Source organism: Hyla sarda, chromosome 1 (assembly GCF_029499605.1).
Source record: "Hyla sarda isolate aHylSar1 chromosome 1, aHylSar1.hap1, whole genome shotgun sequence".
Taxonomy (NCBI): domain Eukaryota; kingdom Metazoa; phylum Chordata; class Amphibia; order Anura; family Hylidae; genus Hyla; species Hyla sarda.
The window spans coordinates 362,895,406-362,910,327 of NC_079189.1; the positions used below are offsets into that span (position 1 = coordinate 362,895,406).

Sequence of the window (14,922 nt, forward strand, 5' to 3'; positions counted from 1 at the left end):
CAGTTCCCCCGTTCTGCCCACCGACGGTAATATAGGCAGAACGGGGGAACTATCTGGCGGCGGTGGTGGAGGTCCCTTACCGGCAATCGGTGGGCGGCGTGCAGCGATACTACGGAAGCTGTTGAGTTGCCTAGCAACATCTGGAGGGCTACAGTTTGGAGATCACTATACAGTGGTATCTCAACTGTAGCCCTCCAGATGTTGCAAAACTACAAATCCCAGCATGCCCACACAGCAAACTGCTGTGTGGGCATGCTGGGATTTGTAGCTTTGCAACAGCTGGAGGGCTACAGTTTGGAGATCACTATACAGTGGTCTCTCAACTGTAGCCCTCTAGATCTTGCAAAACTTCAACTCCCAGCATGCCCAAACAGCAAACTGCTGTCTGGGCATGCTGGGAGTTGTAGTTGCGTACCTCCAGCTGTTGCATAACTACAGCTCCCAGCGTGCCCTTCGGCGATCAGTACATGCTGGGAGTTGTAGTTTTGCAACAGCTGGAGGCACACTGGTTGGGACAAACTGAGTTAGGTAATAGAACCTAACTGAAGGTTTTCCAACCAGTATGCCTCCAGCTGTGGCAAAAGTACAACTCCCAGCATGCACAGTGTCGGTGCATGCTGGGAGTTGTAGTTTTGCAACAGCTGGAGGTTTGCCCCTCCATGTGAATGTACAGGGTACATTCACACGGGCGGAGGTTTACAGTGAGTATCCTGCTTTCAGTTTGAGCTGCGGCAAGATTTCCGCCGCAGTGCACACTCCTAGTGGGAAACTCACCGCAAACCCGCCTGTGTGAATGTACCCTAAAAACACTACACTACACTACACTACCACATAATAAAGTAAAACACTACATATACACCCCCTTACACTGCCCCCCCCCCAATAAAAATGAAAAACGTATCGTACGGCAGTGTTCCCAAAACGAAGCCTCCAGCTGTTGCAAAACAACAACTTCCAGCATTTTCGGACAGCCACTGACTGTCCAGCCATGCTGGGAGTTTAGCAACAGCTGGAGGAACCCTGTTTGTGAATCACTGGCGTAGAATACCCCTTTGTCCACCCCTATGCAATCCCTAATATAGTCCTCAAATGAGCATGGCGCTCTCTCATTTGGGAGCCCTGTCGTATTTCAAGGAAACAGTTTAGGGGCACATATGGAGTATTTCCGTTCTAGGGAGCAATTGCGTTACAAATTATGGGGGGATTTTTCTTCTTTTACCCCATATGAAGAGGAAAAGTTGGGGTCTACACCAGCCTGTTAGTGTAAAAAAATTAATATTTTTACACTAACATGCTGATGTTGCCACTTTTTATTTTCACAAGAGGTAAAAGGAAAAAAAAGACCCCCAAAATTTGTAACACGATTTCTCCTGAGTACGGAAATACCTCATATGTGGGCGTAAAATGCTCTGAGGGCGCACAACAAGGCTCAGGAGTGAGAGCGCACTATGTACATTTGAGGCCTAAATTAGTGATTTGCACAGGGGTGGCTGACTTTACAGCGGTTCTGACACAAACGCATAAAAATAAATACCCACGTGTGACCCCATTTTGGAAACTACACCCCTCACGGAACGTAACAACAGGTGTTTGATGAATATTCGTTAATGTTGGATGGGAAAATTAAAAAATAATTTTTTAACTAAAATGCTGGCGTTATCCTAAATTTTTCATTTTCACATGGGAAAAATTGGAAAAAAAAAATGCCCCCCAAAATTTGTAACCCCATTTCTTCTGAGTAAGAACATACCCCATATGTGGATGTAAAGTGCACTGCGGGCGAACTACAATGCTCAGAAATGAAGGAGTGCCATTGGGCTATTAAGAGAGAAAATTTGCCTGGAATTGAAGGCAACATGTGTTTACAAAGCCTGCAAAGTGCCAGAACAATGGACCCCCCCCCCCCCCACATGTGACCATTTTGGAAACTACACCCCTCACGGAATGTAATAAGGGGTACAGTGAGCATTTACGCCCCATAGGTGTCTGACAGATTTTTGGAACAGTGGTCTGTTACAATGAAAAAATTTTATTTTTCATTTGCTCACCCCATTGTTCCAAAGATCTGTCAAACGCCAGTGCGGTGTAAATGCTCAGTCCACCAGTTATTAAATTATGTGAGGGGTGTAGTTTCCAAAATGGGGTCACGTGTGTGTGTGTGTGTGTGTGTGGGGGGGGGGGGTCTATTGTTCTGGCAGCATGGGAGGACAATGTCTTCATTGAGATGAAAGACCGAAACCACCTTAGGCAAAAAGGAAGGATCTGGCCGGAAAACAACCTTGTCCTGGTGGATCACCAGAAACGGAGAAAGGCAGGAGAGAGCTGCCAATTCAGACACCCTCCAGATGGAGGTGATAGCAACAAGAAATGCCACTTTCCAAGAAAGGAGGCAGAGAGACACCTCTCTAAGGGGCTCAAAGGGTTAACCCTGGAGGGCACTCAGAACCAAATTCAAGTCCCAAGGGGGAGAGGGTGACCGATAAGGAGGAACAGCATGCGCCACTCCTTGAAGGAAGGTCCGGACATGAGAATAGAAGCCAGGGGCCGCTGGAAAAGCATAGCAAGGGCCGAAACCTGACCTTTAAGGGAACTGAGAGACAACCCCAGTTCCAAACCCGACTGCAAAAAGGAGAGAAGACGGGGAACCGAGAAGTTTACAGGGGATAAATCCTGAGCTTCACACCAACGAAAATAAGACCGCCAAGTACGGTGGTAAATTCTTGCGGAGGAGGGCTTACGAGCCCTGAGCATGGTGTGAATGACTTGGGAAGAGAAGCCGCGGGCCCTCAAAACCGCGATCTCAACCACCACGCTGTCAAATGCAGCGACTGTAAATTGGGGTGGCAAATAGGACCCTGAGAGAGCAGGTCCGGACGGAGCGGAAGGTGCAGTGGAGCGTTGTCCAGGAGCCTGACTACGTCGGCGTACCACGACCTTCCTGGGTCCTCTAAGTGAAAGGTGTCTCTTATGGCTGTCACCAATGAGTTCACCGTTTCAACTGAATCCGAGTGGTCCTCTGGGTCAGATGCCGGCTCGGAAGCCTCGTCTGCCAGTTCACCAGGAGAATGTGAATGAGTAGAGGCAGTCCTTGAGGGGCGCGACCCTGACCGGGTACGCGGCTCTGGCGTGGCAGAGCGGCGACTCCGAGAACGTCCTCCGGAGGAGCAACGCTTGTGCCCAGACGACAGGTGGGGCGGGACCCACGAGGGAAACGCCCACATCTATCTGAAGACTCAATGGAAGAGTCAGACGAGGCACCCCCAGTACGCTTGTGAGAGCGTGAAGTATGTGGAGACGAAGAGCGGGCCCTCTCAAAGGCCCTGCGCAAGGAAGACCCCCACAAGGTATACACCACTTCCTGGGAGGCCTCAGCCACCGAACGGGAGACTTGGGTCAAGTCAGCCATTTACTGAGTCAGGGAAGAAACCCAGGCTGGTGGAGCAGCTGAATCCACCGGAACCAAAAGGGCCTCAGGGGGTTCCAGGGGGTCTGGGAGAGCAGTGGAGCAGACAGGGCAAGTGGGCTCAGCAGAGCCAGGCATCTTGGTATTACAGTGCTTACAGACAAAATAAGTCACTGACATTCCAGGTTTTTGTTTAGAGGGAGGAACAGCTCTGGGTACGGACATAATGAGAAAAGAGACAGGAACTTTCTCACCCTAGTCCGTGTCCCCAGGCAGCTGCAGTGAGGAGAACTCGGCTCCGTGCAGCTAGAGAGCCAGCCAATAGGGGGAGAGGGGCGTGCCTGAAGCAGAGGCACTAAATGAAATTCGCACCCACGGCGCTGATTGGAGGCTACTTCGCGCCTCTGAAGAGCTCCGACCGCCCTGTGGGCGGAGCTATAGACTGTCGAGAAGAAGCTGTAATGGCGCACGCTCCTTGTCCCGAGCGCACATGTCAGCCGCATATGCGCTCGGGGAAATAGAGAGGTCGGCCTATACACCGGTAGAGACTGCCGGAGATAGTGAAAGTAAGCCGTCGCTGAGAGCGCCCGGGTGTCAGCCGCATGTAAGGCGCTGCAGGAGAAGTGAAAGTAAGCCGGCGCTGAGAGCGTCCGGCCTGTACCAACGCCGCGGCTGTCAGTCGCATATAAGGCGCTGCCGGAGAAGTGAGAGTAATCCGGCGCCGAGAGCGCCCGGCCCGTACCAGCGCCGCAGCTGACAGCCGAATATAAGGCGCTGCGGACATAGTCGCAAGAAACACACACATATAGTGAAGTGCCCAATGTAAAACATAGATTACATGCCCCCTGAGATGCCACTGCTCCCCAGAATAAAAATCCAGCCCCTGTATAAGCCAGCCCCATAACCTGAAAGGTGGGCCAAAAACAGGGGGTCTCCAGAGGTTGCAAGCCCGTACCTAAGGAGAAAAGGGAGGAAAGTACTTACCTCAGTCAGAAGAACTTACCTAATGGAGTCTTCAGTGAAGTCTTCAGTCAGCTTTAGTTACCTGCATCACGCCTGGCTGCTATGCGTGAGCAAGGCAAGCAGGGAAATAGGGGGACACGGACCCATGAGGTACCAACCCAGGCACTGACCGTTGGCGAGGGGGGTGAACAGCGCATATACGCAATGTCTGTGCCCCCTTACTCGCAATGGGGAAACAGGGAATTGGAGTCCCTGAGTCCCCACCTGAAAACAGAAAAGAAAAAGGAATAAAAAACTAACACGTCCCTATACTAGGAAAACAAAAAATCAGAAGACCTAGTCTGGAGAATTCCAGACCATGTCCACCTCCTTCAGACACTAAGCTTAAACTGATTAGCTCAGGGCCTGGAGGCGGTTATATCCTGCTGGGAGGAGCCGACTTTTTTTATTACCATAGTGTCACACCTCCTAGAGACAGCAGCTTACATAGAGACAGCAGCATACGCCGACGGTCTGTGTCCCCCAATGGAGCCGATAGAGAAAATTACAATTTTGAAAAATGTTGGAAAATTGCTGCTCAACTTTGAAGCCCTCTGATGTCTTCCAAAAGTAAAAACATGTCAACTTTATAATTTATATATATATATAAAACTCAACGTGTGTGTGTGTATGTATATATGTATGTATGTATATGTATGTATGTTCCACAAAAACTTTCAAACGGCTAAAGAGATCAACATGAAACTTGGCACACATGTTGCTTATATGTCAAAAACAAACATAGGATAGGTAATTTAACCCTTACTTACCCCCATTTGCCAGGGGCGGGGCTTATGTTTAAAGTCCCATGCAAGTCAACGGGAAATGAATGTTACAGCACGGCAGGAGCTATTTCATTACCTAATACACATATTACGGGTCAGGATATGAGGACGGGATGGGAGGCTGGGATAGGAGGACGGGATAGGAGATCGAGAAATGAGGACGGGATAGGAGGACGGGATAGGAGGTCGGGATAAGATGTCGGGATAGGAGGTCGAGAAATGAGGACGGGAAAGGAGGACGGGAAAGGAGGTCGGGAAAGGAGGTCGGGAAAGGAGGTCGGGAAAGGAGGTCGGGAAAGGAGGTCGGGATAGGAGGTCGGGATAGGAGGTCGGGATAGGAGGTCGGGGTTGGAGGTCGGGGTTGGAGGTCGGGGTTGGAGGTCGGGGTTGGAGGTCGGGTTGGAGGTCGGGGTTGGAGGTCGGGGTTGGAGGTCGGGGTTGGAGGTCGGGGTTGGAGGTCGGGGTTGGAGGTCGGGGTTGGAGGTCGGGACAGGAGGACGGTATAGGAGGTCGGGACAGGAGGACGGTATAGGAGGTCGGGACAGGAGGACGGTATAGGAGGTCGGGACAGGAGGTCGGGATGTGGGGTTGGGATATGACAACAATATATGAGGACTGCATTTGAAGTCAAAAGCTTCCTCCTTTGTTTATTTTCCTCCCCAAAAAGGATTAGGAAGGAAAAACCGGGCAACGCCAGGTACTCAGCTAGTGAAAATATAAAGAAGACAAATTGTATATGTGAATCAATAAATAATGTATTTGGGATGTACATTTTCCTTATAAGCAGAGAGTTTCAAAGTTAATAAAATACAAAATTTTCAAATTTTTCATCAAATTTTGGAATTTTTTACCAAGAAATGATGCAAGTATTGAAGAAAATTTACCACTAACATGAAGTAGAATATGTCACGAAAAAACAGTCTCGGAATCAGAATGAAAAGTAAAAGCATCCCAGAGTTATTAATGCTTAAAGTGACAGTGGTCAGATTTGCAAAAAAGGGCTGCGTCCTTAAGGTGAAAATGAGCTGTGTCCTCAGGGGATAATATATACCTAGATTTCAGTCCATAACCAACAACAATAGTGCTGAGACATGATAGCCCATGCCCATTAGGGACATTTTTCCGAAACTGTCTAAAAGAAACTGACCTTGTCGCCCATCAGAACTCAGCTTTAATTCTTAAAAGGTACCTTAACTTTAAAAATATTTGAAATTTTTATTGAGGGGGGTCCAGGTGCCTTCTTGATCACGAAAGGTATAGTGTGCAGTATACAGATTCACAATAAGTCTCAGACTTTAACTGAATCTGTACACTACTGATCTTAGTAATTGAACTGCAAGGGCAAGTAGTCATTTATTAACCTAATTTGTGTCAACAATGGGTCACAGTACAGGATATATTAGTTCATAGCATATTCCTTCAACGGAGCCTTTGTCCTTGCAGACAAAAATAAAGATACATTCATGCGTATCCCTACTGCACTCAGGTTTTACATGTCATGGGTCTCATGCAGAGCACCTAGCCCACAGAGTGTAAGGAACTAGGTAGTGATGCATAGCATTGCCTTTTACCTCAGCTAGTCATACATATATATTCGTTGTTACTGTACAGGTTCTCAGACCCATGTCAAAATGATGGGAGTCCCTGCTCAGAACAGGGTTTCCAACTCAAGAACAGAAGGTTACAACTCCTCATCTGGGCTTGTGGCCCAGACATTGTATGCCTCCTGCCCAGCCTGGCAGGAAGGAATTAAGTATCGTAAGGATAGGGGATGTTTCAGATCGCGGGGCTCCAACTGCTGGGACCCCCGCAATCTCCAATATGGGGCCCCGGCTCTCTAGTCAGATAGCGTGTGTCGACCACTGCACAAAGCGGCGGCCAACACGCCCCCTCAATACAGCACTCCATTAGAGTTGTGTTGAGGGGGCGTGTCAGCCGCCACTTTGGGCTGTGGTTGATTAGCCCCCTTCCCGCGGACTGCCGGGGCCCCATACGGGAAATCATGGGGGACCCCCTGCGATCTGAAACTTATCCCTTATCCTAAGGATAGGGGATAAGTTTTCCAGTCCTGGAATACTCCTTTAAATGGCAAACTATATAGATCACTGCTTCTGTAGAGGAGCAGGACACCTGCTAGAATGATGGGTGTTCTGCTCCTCTGTGGGGACTAAAGGGGTTTTACCATGAAGATAAATAGGTCTAAACTGATGCATTAAAGCGTACCCGTCAGATCCAACAAAAAAAAATGTTTTTAATATATCGCTCAGTACCTAATTCTGACCATGTACATCTAAATTTTATGTGTCTAGCACCTTTATTTATTTTTTTATTACACTTTTAATTTAGCTCACTAGTCTGAATTCCTCTCACAGTGGCCTCACTGCGCAGGTCTCCACCCCCTCCCTCAGTATGCTGTCTGCTCACATCTCCCCTAGCATTAGCAAAACTACAACTCATCTACAACTCACCAGCTTGTCCTCACTGACAGTAGCGGGACACCAGCTGACAGTGGGAGGATTTTTCCTCCAGCTGTGAGCCCTGCGCTCACAGTTGTCAATCAAGGAAGTGTGTCCATGACGCACGGACACAGCAGGACTAATATGTGTCCAAGCAGGCAAGGCGGGCAGTTGTTTGACTGGCTTTTTCAGTATGAAATACTGAAAATTTTCTAATTAAAGCAATTTCAAAACCTATTGGTTTTTCACGCTTTACAACATATAAAAAGTTTTTGTATCTGACAGTGCCCATTTAAATTAAGTAAAACATATTTGCAAATACAAGTAATTATCAGAAATCGTTTATTGATTTTGAAAGGCGACCCGAACAATATAGCTGGATGCTCTCATTTTCTGCTTTTTGTCATGGGATACCTCCTGAAGGCAGTTTCTCTGCTGGCCAGGCATGCTGAGCCAAATTGACTGCAGGTTATACAGCTGCTATACTGCATACAGTTTACTTACATATATATGTATGAGGGAGTCTGGCTGTATATCCTCTGGCCCTGGCCAGGATGAGGTAAATATACATTATATACTGCTAAAGCTATATTACAATCTGTAACACTTAATACACTTGGCAGGAAGGGAGGTGGGGATAATATTATTCACTATAATAACACTGTATGCTGTGCGAGAAGTGAAGAGGTAACATTACCATTATGAAGATTATATTCTCAATGCTGCACAGAAATGCACTTTTATACTAATGACTGCTGGAAAATGGAGTTTAAACAAGTCATATAACAGTAAGGAGCTCTACCCACCACAGATTTTTATATAGAAAGGGGGAGCATAAAAAGAAGGCAGAGACAAAGAAATAAGGTCATATATAGGAAGACATAAAATTTTGATAAAAAGTGAACTCACTAGCACTACCTGGGAGTGGGTGGTGATAATAGTATATGACATGTAGTCATGACAACGTGTCTGTTACCACCTTGTATAAATGTGGGCCCCTAGTTTCCCACACAGGGTATGAAAGTGATAACTAAATAAATAAATATACTGGCACAACTTTATGTAAAAACAATAGAGTTTTATTAATAAATAGTACTTAAAAGGAGGTATGGCACGAGAGTCTGTGAAAAATACACCGCAGCGTGAATTTCCTTCAAATGCGTATTGAATAAAATTTGCAGGCTAAAAAGAGATTAAAATATATATATATATATATATATGTGTGTGTGTGTGTGTAAGACTCAATGAATAGTAGTGTATAGGAGACAAAGTGTTTGAGATAAAGTATTAATGGACCCACCTTATTTAGCTGGCCTTGATTAAAGTAGGGCTCTTTTTTTTCTTCATTGGGTGTGTGCATGGTCCCATTAGTGGGGTGTTGCAGCTGTTTATAATGCAAAAGAATGGGGACAGAATTAATACAATAGCCAGTGGATGCTAATGTAACTATAAGTGGGTGAGCGATGGTGATGATGTGTTGCTCACCCTATTTTTTAGAATATATATCACTAGATCCAATCCTTAGGGGAATAACTGGTGTATGCAGGTATATGCAGGTATAGTACGCAAAGCACACAGGCCCTTAGTTAGTATACCTGTGCGATAATAGGGAGATAACTCACTGCGTTGCAGATGGTCCAATGGTAGGATTAAGGTACCTGTGGTCTCGGGTATTCTGTTATCCTGGATAGTTACGAATCGATTCCTGGCGAGTTCCTGGAGCCCTACGGGAGACTACACCGGCCGGTGGCGTCTCTACCGTATTCAGTTCCTCTACGTGGTCCGTTTGGTGGGTGGATAGCCATGAGTGACATCACTACGGAGATACAGTTGGTCCAAGAACCTTCCGACGCGTTTCGGAGGCTGATTCGTCCTCCGTCTGGGAAGAGCCCTACTTTAATCAAGGCCAGCTAAATGAGGTGGGTCCATTAATACTTTATCTCAAACACTGTCTCCTATACACTACTATTCATTGAGTCTTACACACACACACACATATATATATATGTATATATATATATATATATATATATATTTTTTTTTTTAATCTCTTTTTAGCCTGCAAATTTTATTCAATACGCAATTGAAGGAAATTCAAGCTGCGGTGTATTTTTCACAGACTCTCGTGCCCTACCTCCTTTTAAGTACTATTTATTAATAAAACTCTATTGTTTTTACATAAAGTTGCGCCAGTAGACATAAAATTTCATTCAACCTGTTAAAAGCGAATCATGGTAAAACTACTTTAAAGGGGTACTCCACTAGAAAATAGTCTTTTTTTTTTTTTTTTTAAACAACTGGTGACAGAAAGTTAAACAGATTTGTAAATTACTTCTATAAAAATATCTTTATCCTTCCAGTACCTATCAGCTGCTGTATGATCCACAGGAAGTTCTTTTCTTTTTGAAATTCATTTCTGCCTTACCACAGTGCTCTCTGCTGACACCTCTGTCCATTTTAGGAACTGCCCAGAATAGGAGCAAATCTCCGTAGAAAACCTATCCTACTCTGGACAGTTCCAAAAGTGGACAGAGGTGTTAGCAGAGAGCACTGTGGTCAGACAGAAAGGAAATTCAAAAAGAAAATAACTTCCTGTGGATCATACAGCAGCTGTTAAGTACTAGAAGGATTAAGATTTTTTTGATAGAAGTAATTTACAAATCTGATTAACTTTCTTGCACGAGTTGATTAACCACTTAGGGACTAAGGGACCGGGAACTGTACGGCTGAGGGAATTTCAGTCCCCGCTGCGCACCGGGCGGGGACCGGACTGGGGTGATTGCTGATATCTATCAGCAGGCACGCCGTGCAAATACACAGGGCCAAAACCCCCCCGCCACACCGGCGATTTGCGGCTATTGCGGGTCAAACGGGTCTCCAATGACCCGGAAAATAAGGGGGATCAGGGTTGTCCAAGACACCCATGATCCCCCTGAAGGCATAGGAGTGAGGTGGCAGGGGTGCCACCCCTCCTATCCCTGCTATTGGTCATCCAGAAGCGACGACCAATAGCAGATCGGGGGCGAGGGGGTTAACGTTCGGTTCCCCCGCTCTACCCACCCACTGTGGTCCGGGCACTCAGAGGAACAGACGGAGACCGCCGCCGAAGGTCCACTTACCAATCGGCGACAGCGGCAGCAGCAGAGGACGGCGATGCGGCTCCCTGGATCCTATGGAAGCCGGTGAGTTGCCTAGCAACATCTGGAGGGCTACAGTTTGGAGACCACTATACAGTGGTCTCTAAACTGTAGCCCTCCAGATGTTGCAAAACTACAACTCCCAGCATGCCCAGACAGCTGTTTGCTGTTTGGGCATGCTGGGATTTGCAGTTTTGCAACAGCTGGAGGGCTACAGTATGGAGATCATTGTGCAGTGGTCTCTAAACTGTAGCCCTCCAGATGTTGCAAAACTGCAAATCCCAGCATGCCCAAACAGCAAACAGCTGTCTCGGCATGCTGGGAGTTGTAGTTGCATACCACCAGCTGTTACATTGCTACATCTTCCAGCATGCCCTTTGGCGATCAGTACATGCTAGGAGTTGCAGTTTTGCAACAGCTGGAGGCACACTGGTTGGAAAATACTGAGTTAGGTAACAGAACCTAACTGAAGGTTTTCCAACCAGTGTGCCTCCAGCTGTAGCAAAAGTACAACTCCCAGTATGCACGGTCTGTCAGTACATGCTGGGAGTTGTAGTTTTGAAACAGCTGGAGATTTGCTCCTCATGTGAATGTACAGGGTACATTCACACGGGCAGGTTTACAGTAAGTTTCCTGCTTCAAGTTTGAGCTGTGGCAAATTTTTTGCCGCAGCGCAAACTCCCAGCAGGAAACTCACCGTAACCCCCCTTCAGTGTGAATGTACCCTAAAAACACTACACTACCACATAATAAAGGGTAAAACACTACATATACACCCCCTTACACTGTCCTCCACAATAAAAATTAAAAACGTATCATACGGCAGTGTTTCCAAAATGGAGCCTCCAGTTGTTGCGAAACAACAACTCCCAGCATTTCCGGACAGCCATTGACTGTTCAGGCATGCTGGGAGTTTAGCAACAGCTGGAGGCACCCTATTTGGGAATCACTGGTGTAGAATACCCCTATGTCCACCCCTATGCAATCCCTAATTTAGTCATCAAATGCGCATGGCGCTCTCTCACTTTGGAGCCCTGTCGTATTTCAAGTAAACAGTTTAGGGCCACATATGGGGTATTTCCGTACTTGGGAGAAATTGCACCACAAATTTTGGGGGTCTTCTCCTTTTACCCCTTACGAAAAGGAAAGGTTGGGGGCTACACCAGTCTGTTAGTGTAAAAAAATAAAAATGTTTACACTAACATGCTAGTGTTGCCACATACTTTTTATTTTCACAAGCGGTAAAAGGAAAAAAAAGACCCCCAAAATTTGTAACAGAATTTCTCCTCATTACGGAAATACCCCATATGTGGGCGTAAAATGCTCTGCGGGCGCACAACAAGACTCAGGAGTGAGAGCGCACCATGTATATTTGAGGCCTAAATTGGTAATTTGCACAGGGCTGGCTGATTTTACAGCGGTTCTGACATAAACGCTAAAAAATAAATACCCACATGTGACCCCATTTTGGAAAATACACCCCTCACGGAACATAACAAGGGGTATAGTGAGCCTTAACACCCCACAGGTGTTCATTAAAGTTGGATGGGAAAATGAAAAAAATTTATGTTTTCACTAAAACGCTGGTGTTACCCTAAATTTTTCATTTTCACAAGGGAAAATAGGAAAAAAATGTGTAACCCCATTTCTTCTGAGTAAGAACATACCCCATATGTGGATGTAAAGTGCTCTGCGGGCGAACTACAATGCTCAGAAGAGAAGGAGCGCCATTTGGCTTTTGAAGAGAAAATTTGTCCAGAATTGAAGGTCACGTGTGTTTACAAAGCCCCCATAGTGCCAGAACAATGAACCCCCCCACACGTGACCCCATTTTGGAAACTACACCCCTCACGGAATGTAATAAGGGATACAGTGAGCATTTACGCCCCACAGGTGTCTGACAGATTTTTGGAACAGTGGTCCGTGAAAATGAAAAATGTTACTGTTCCAAAGATTTGTCAAAGGCCAGTGGGGTGTAAATACTCACTGCACCCCTTATTAAATTCTGTGAGGGGTGTAGTTTCCAAAATGGGGTCACATGTGGGGGGGGGGGGGCACAGTTTTGGCACCACGGGGGGGCTTTGTAAACGCACATGGCCCCTGACTTCCATTCCAAACAAATTCTCTCTCCAAAAGCTTCATGGCGCTCCTCCTCTTCTGAGCATTGTTGTGCGCCAGCAGAGCACTTGGTGTCCACACATGGGGTATTTGCATACTCAGAAGAAATGGGGTTACAAATTTTGGGGGTCATTTCCTCCTATTACCCCTTGTAAAAATGTAGAATTTGGGGGGGGAAATTTACCCCTTGTTACATTCCTTTAGGAGTGTAGTTTCCAAAATACTAGGCCATGTGGGGATTTTTTTTCCTTTTTGCTGTTCTGGCATCATAGGGGCTTCCTAAATGCTACATGCCCCCCAAAAACCATTTCAGCAAAATTTACTCTCCAAAAAACCATTGTTGCTCCAAATGTGACTCCTCTTCTGAGCATTGTAGTTCGCCCGCAGGGCATTTTACATCCTAACATGGGGTATTTCCATACTCAGAAGAGATGGGGTTAAAAATTTTGGGGGGCATTTTCTCCCATTACCCTTTGTAAAAATGGTAAATTTGGGGAAAAACTGAACTTTAGTGAAAAAATTTATTTTTTCATTTACACATCCGACTTTAACGAAAAGTTGTCAAACACCTGTGGGGTGTTAAGGCTCACTGGACCCCTTGTTATGTGCCTCGAGGGGTGTAGTTTCCAAAACGGTATGCCATGTGTTTTTTTCTGCTGTTCTGGCACCATAGGGGTTTACGAAATGCGACATGCCCCCCAAAAACCATTTCAGCAAAATTCACTCCCCATTGTTGCTCCTTCCCTTCTGAGCCCTCTATTGCGCCCGCCGAACACTTGACATACACATATGAGGTATTTCCTTACTCAAGAGAAATTGGGTTACAAATTTTGGGGGGCTTTTTCTCCTATTACCCCTTGTAAAAATTTAAAAACTGGGTCTACAAGAACATGTGAGTGTAAAAAATGAAGATTTTGAATTTTCTCCTTCACTTTGCTGCTATTCCTGTGAAACACCTAAAGGGTTAACACACTTACTGAATGTCATTTTGAATACTTTAATGGAGTTTTTATAATGGGGGTAATTTTTGGGGTATTTCTAATATGAAGGCCCTTCAAATCCACTTAAAAACTGAACTGGTCCCTGAAAAATTTCGATTTTGAAAATTTTGTGAAAAATTTTAAAATTGCTGCTGAACTTTGAAGCCCTCTGATGTCTTCTAAAAGTAAAAACATGTCAACTTTATGATACAAACATAAAGTAGACATATTGTATAAGTGAATCAATATATAATTTATATGGAATGTCTATTTTCCTTACAAGCAGAGAGCTTCAAAGTTAGAAAAATGCTACATTTTCAATATTTTCATCAAATATTGGAATTTTCCACCAAGAAATTATGCAAGTATCAACAATAATTTACCACTAACATAAAGTAGAATATGTCACGAAAAAACAATCACAGAATCAGAATGAAAAGTGAAAGCATCCAAGAGTTATTAATGCTTAAAGTGACAATGGTTAGATGTGCAAAAAACGCTCTGGTCCTTAAAGGGGTACTACCATGGAAAACTTTTTTTTTTTTTTAAATCAACTTGTGCCAGAAAGTTAAACAGATTTGTAAATCACACTTGTATAGGAGAAAAGGGAAATGAGGGAGAGCAACTTCCGTACGTTAGTGATACCAAGATTGGGGGACTGCAGTGGTTGTCAGGGTCCAGTTACTCCGTAGTACCTGCGGGGTGCATGCGACCAGATAAAGTACCAATATACCAACACAAGAGAATGTAGCATTCACTCACCGCATAAACGGCTACTAAGATCCCGGCTGGAAGGGGTCACGGGTCAGCGTCTTCAGGACGACTTCAGGAGCGCTCAGAGGCCTCTGAGCGCTCCTGAAGTCGCTGACCCGTGACCCCTTCCAGCCGGGAACTTAGTAGCCATTTATGCGGTGAGTGAATGCAAATTCTCTTGTGTTGGTAGATTTGTAAATCACTTCTATTAAAAAATCTTAATCCTTCCAGCACTTTTTAGGGGCTGTATACTAAAGAGAAATCCAAAAAAGAAATGCATTTCCTGTG

The 14,922-nt window shown here is 45.5% G+C and overlaps 2 protein-coding genes across 6 annotated transcripts in view; one reads left to right on the forward strand and one right to left on the reverse strand.

Moving 5' to 3' along the window:
* The window catches only part of DOCK8 (dedicator of cytokinesis 8), a 238,314-nt gene that overhangs the window by 200,388 nt on the left and 23,004 nt on the right, over positions 1-14,922 (reverse strand). For 2 of the 5 annotated variants that reach the window (XM_056522774.1, XM_056522794.1), the window contains one exon: positions 8,947-9,030. The exons of 2 other annotated variants lie outside the window; for them this stretch is intronic. The gene's annotated coding sequence lies outside the window, so the exon portion shown is untranslated. Of the gene's footprint in view, positions 1-80; positions 100-8,946; positions 9,031-14,922 lie in introns of those variants that run through there. One more of the 5 variants, XM_056522808.1, reaches the window with a different exon arrangement.
* Positions 1-14,922, forward strand: part of LOC130274472 (zinc-regulated GTPase metalloprotein activator 1B-like) — a 164,636-nt gene that overhangs the window by 26,281 nt on the left and 123,433 nt on the right. The window lies entirely within an intron of this gene.